Source organism: Equus asinus, chromosome 11 (assembly GCF_041296235.1).
Source record: "Equus asinus isolate D_3611 breed Donkey chromosome 11, EquAss-T2T_v2, whole genome shotgun sequence".
In the NCBI taxonomy this organism is placed as follows: Eukaryota; Metazoa; Chordata; class Mammalia; order Perissodactyla; family Equidae; genus Equus; species Equus asinus.
Genome location: NC_091800.1, coordinates 50,694,060 through 50,699,167, shown reverse-complemented (window position 1 = coordinate 50,699,167; position 5,108 = coordinate 50,694,060). Strand labels below are relative to the sequence as shown.

The 5,108-nt window shown below is 40.9% G+C and overlaps 1 pseudogene; it reads right to left on the bottom strand.

Annotated features, from left to right (window-relative positions):
• Positions 1 to 653: 653 nt before the first annotated feature.
• On the bottom strand, positions 654 to 1,163 carry LOC106843079 (small ribosomal subunit protein eS24 pseudogene; annotated as a pseudogene).
• Positions 1,164 to 5,108: the final 3,945 nt, after the last annotated feature.

Below are 5,108 nucleotides of genomic sequence, written 5' to 3'. Positions count from 1 at the left end.
TAAAATACTTTCAACACATGGGAAGAAAGGCAAAAGATAAGGACTTTAAGAAGTTTTGTACCAACTCGATAGACTACTACTGGCTTCGTCCATGCTCTAGACTCCCTTCCCCGATCTAGACTTCCAGTTAAGAGTGCTCCATCACCCCGCGAGACTCAGATACAGCAATTGATGATGCATGGTGTCATGCAGCACTGAAACACAACCTGGCTCTGATGTCACACTCCAAAGCTTTCTTGACATGCACTTAACTCTGGGAAAGAAGAAAAAAGAGGGAAAACTAGAAACAATTTTTGAAAAAAACAATGCGAATAGGTATAGAACTGGGAAAATGATTTTTCTTTGATCTTTAACTGAACAGTCATCAATCTCCACCACAGTCAACCATGCATAACCATCCAGTTTATAGTTTTGGAGCTAGTAAAAATGTAACGAACTGTAAGTCATGTCAGCCATAACTAAACTTCTAACATTGCCTCTATTGTCTCATCAACTTAAATTCTGGATTCACTAAGCAGTGTGTCTTTGGAAAAATCACTTAAATTATGCCATTTCCTCAAAATTAAAATTATGATACAATTCTCAAATGTATTCTGGTGAGAGTGAGATGATCAAAGTAATACAGCACTGGTTCCTGTGGCTACTGTTAGTAATTATCTTTTTTTTTCACATAAAAGTTTAGTTTATTAATCCTCTCATGAAAAATCTGCACAGTCACCACAGATAAAGTCACTGCAGAATCTTTACTCCTTCTGTTGTCCAGTCTCCAGCTCACTTTTTGCCAGCGCTGACATTGGCCTTTGCAGGCCCCCTGACTCTCTTCCTTCTGTTCTTGCATTCCTTCCGTTGTTTTCTTGAGGTGTTTTTCTTCTCATACAGGCCATGTCTTGCAAGTCTATGTTTTGGTTCATTTTTCTTTGTGTGATCCCAGGAATCATAAATCATGCCAGAGCCAGTTGTCTTCCCACCACCAAAATGGGTTCTGAATCCAAATACAAAGATGACATCTGGTGTGGTCTTGTACATTTTGGCTAGTTTTTCCCGAATTTCTGTCTTAGGCACTATTGCCTTCCCAGGGTGAAGGACATCTATGACCATTGTTTCTGCTGAAGTAGTCGGTTGATCATGAACTTCCGGGTTCAGATAGTTACTGTGTCATTCATGATGGCGGTGGATCCTCAGGCAGCCAGGAAGGAAAAGAGGACTACTCTTCACTGGCCAATCATATCAACGCACACGGGAGTGTTAGTAATCATTATTTCACAGTTAGTGTCTACCTTAGAGAGACACCTTATCAAGGAAATATCTAGAAAACACTTGACATTAACGTGGATTGAAGGTTTTAGAATATCAGAAGGGGACATAGGGTGAAACGTTGGTCAGCCTTGAAATCAGAGGGAAAAAATGAGAGTCATCAAGGCTCTCAACGTCGACAGTGTCCCTAAGAGCACTGTCCAGGATTTCTCTTGTCCAATAGTAATAGCTCCATAACTCTATCGTGGACTGGATGAATCAGGCTAACAAACCATAGGCCTCCCCATTTGGGTGGCATTTTTGGTAGAGAATCAAAGGCTCCACCCTCCCTTCAACATTTCCCACATGCAGGAAAATCTAAAAATAAGAATCAGGCTTTGCCAGTCAGTCATTGTGTCCAAGAAGACCCTGCTAAGATATAAATGCTATTTGTGAAATATGTTAGAGTTAAATAGTTGTGTTGCTGCCAATCTGAAAGAATGGGAAATATCACAATTAAGTTTTCTACTTCTAATTCTGGTCATGTGACCTCAGACAAGTTATTTATGCCTTTCGAGGCTATACCCTTATATACAAAATAGGGATAAAAAATATCTACGTCACCAGGTGAGATGAGTTTTACTGAGCACTTGCACAGTGTGGAACACGCTAAGTATTGGATGAGTGGTGGTAATTATTCGTGGAAGGAAAAAGTAGGTCTGGAGCCTAGGCCTGGCTGAGGAGGATGGGAGCCACTACGGGAGAGACAGTATCCACTAAAAACATCTCAGTGTTCAGAGTATCTACTGAGCAGTAGTGAGAAAGGAGTGGGATACAGAGGACTTATTTCTCCTAGTTCCTGGTGGAGTTTGACACCAAGTCCAGGAGGGAGAGAACGCTCTTCATCCAGAGTGAAGGCAGTTCAGACCTGGAAAGATCTGGCCATAGAGGGTTACTGGCTAAGCCCCTGATCAGGGAGCTGTGGCCTGTCTTCAGTCTTGGCTGCCAATGAAAAGCAAATTGCTTCCCATTACATACCTCATATTTCCCAGGCAGGACCTACCTATTGAACACGACACATAAATTCCAGATGAAAGAAGGGCATCTGTTTCCCAGGAATGTAACTTTCCCAAGCACTGCACACACAGATTTATAGTAACGTTGGGCAGCCATGCAAAAGGTTGCATTGTGTTCAGTAGTATTGCTTCTAATTTCAGGAGGATTTCAGTTGAGGACCTTTGAAGTGGGAGCTTGAATCATGCATCTGTAAATTCCTCATTTTCCACAGTTATTAAAACACCCGTCAGTGCCAGGGTATCCCATTGTTCATTCACTCCTTTGGCACGCCAGCATGGGGGTGGATGCCAACCACACAGCAGCCACAGAGTCACCGACAAATACTAGGTGAGGCAGGCAGGCGTCATGGAGACTAGAGACTACATGCCAAAGGGACACATGCTTGGGACCAGCCACACCGTCACCACTCAGAAGTCCTTTAACTCCTTGTATGTGTTGTGAAATCCTTCAGAGCTATGTGAGAAAACATGGAAATGAACTGAGATCATCAAGGGATGAATTTCTGCATCCATTAAGCTTTCAATTTTAAATAATAATAAAAGCACTCATCATGCTAAGATGGGCAAACATTTTCTTATTGTTCCTCGTCCCCTGTTTTTGGCCTGGCCACACTCCTGAGTTGAGGAGAGAGTACCCAGTAGGGTCTGCTGCAGTCATAGTCGGAAGGCATATTTATAGTTTAGGACATCAACGCCAGCCACAGATGTGTGAGTTAGAACCAGAACCACATGTTTGCCTTAATTAGTTCTTTTCTTTGGAGTATAACCCACTGTATATAGCATGCTTTGTTCCTCCGTACCCCAGATTGCCACTAATTATCATTGTAATGCTTTAATAGTAATTTTCACACCCAGAGAGTTCAAACTCTTCACCTACATTATCTCCTTTTTATTCAAAATATCCTTATGAAATAGCTGAAGGAAAGCTACTATTATCTCATTCCATCACACACGTAAACTGAGGCAAAAACCTAGGTACTTAAACAAGGCATAGCCAGAAACTAAGAAAACTAATTTTTAGGTGTAGCTTGTGGAATCAGTGTCACTACACCCATAGAGATACCTACCAATTCACCTACAGCCATCTGTTTTCAGTAATGTTACCAGGACTAACTGCTCTGCGTGAGCTCCACATGTGACCATACGGAAGGATCAGCAGACATGTTACCTGCCACCAAAATGGCCCTATTTACAGGCAATGGAGCAGCCTTTAAAAAGCCAATCAAAACACATTGAATTATCTAATACAGGGTTACTCAACATAAGCTCTGTTGACATTTTAGATAATTCCTTGGTGTGAGGGGCTGTCCAGTGCATTTTAGGATGTCTAGAAAAACCCCTGGCTTCTACCCATGAGATGCCAGTAGCATCTTTCCCAGTTGGGACAACCAAAAATGTCTCCAGACATTGTCGAATGTTCCCTGGAGGGGGAGGAAAGGTGAACAAAACCACTTGCCGTTAAGAACTTACTAGGCCTGGCACCATAATAGCCAAATGCTAGAGGCTAATACATGACATCGTTCTTGCCTTCATGAGACTGGAGGTAAAGATGGAATTTACATTCACAGAAAATCATTGGGGGTTGGGAATTAAGAGTCAAACTATGCAAAGGGAATTCTGAATAGGAGAATCGCAATGAATCAGAGCAGACTTCATGTAGAGAGTGGGCTTTGAATTAGAGGTTGAAAAATGTGTCAACGTTGAAACATTAAGTGATGAAAGACTTTAGGGTATTGCCGAAGGGAAAATAGTATAAACAAGGATCTGATTGCCACAAGGAGCCCAAGAAAAATCGATTGCCTAACTGGCAGGTGCTAGGAGTGGTCTTCTTGTGATGGATCAGTGTCTACGGAAAGGAAGTGCCAATAACTGGTCAAACCTCTGTCTTGTTCGTTAGTTGTACTTGCTTAGAAGATATAGAGGTCAGGCTTTCAAATTAGCTGATGAAATGAAGCTAGGATTAATAGCGAGTACAGTGGATGGCAAGATCAATCTTCAAAAAGATCTTGAGCACCTGGAGCAATGGGTTGAATTTAATAAAATATTATTTAGCTACAATGGATATAAGATCTGTGCCTGCATCAAAAAAGTGAACTGTAGAAACAAAGTATGGAGGTAACAAAGTGTAGCAAAAGCAAATGTGGAAAAAAGAATTACGCATTCTGTAAGCAGCATGTTCAACAGAAATCAACTATAAAATATTTTATTCCCTCCCTGATATCCTAAAAAATGTAATGAAATCTTAGGTTCCATTAATAGAACTATAAGGTCTAGAATGAGAGAGGTGACAGTCCCCTTTAGAATATGAATTTTTTAGAAACCCACAAGTGGTTTACTGTGTTCGTTCTTTTAAAGCTTACAGACAAACTGGAACATATTCAAAGAATAGCAAGGCCAATGGGCAAGAAGTTTGAAACCAGACTACGCAAGGAATTTGAAATTTTAATCAGGAGACAAGGAAAACCTGCAAACACGGTAGGTATTTTTGCATATTTGAAGGCCATTAGTGGTAGGGATAGAATTAAGAACAGTAAGCAGAAGTTATAAGGGGTCAACTTTTGAATCAGACATAAAAAATAACTTTCCTATGCTCAAAGTTGCCCAAAGATGTTCCTCTCAAGAGGAAGGTTACAGTCTGAGAACATCCCTCAACATAAGCAAGACGACCACTCAACAAGAAAATTAATACTTCTACAAACCTCCATGTCTTCTATCTATAATTAGAGGTAAGAACAAAGATCTTTATGAGATAATATATGGCGAGAGGTTGGCACCTAGAAAGTACCTCAGTAAATTGCA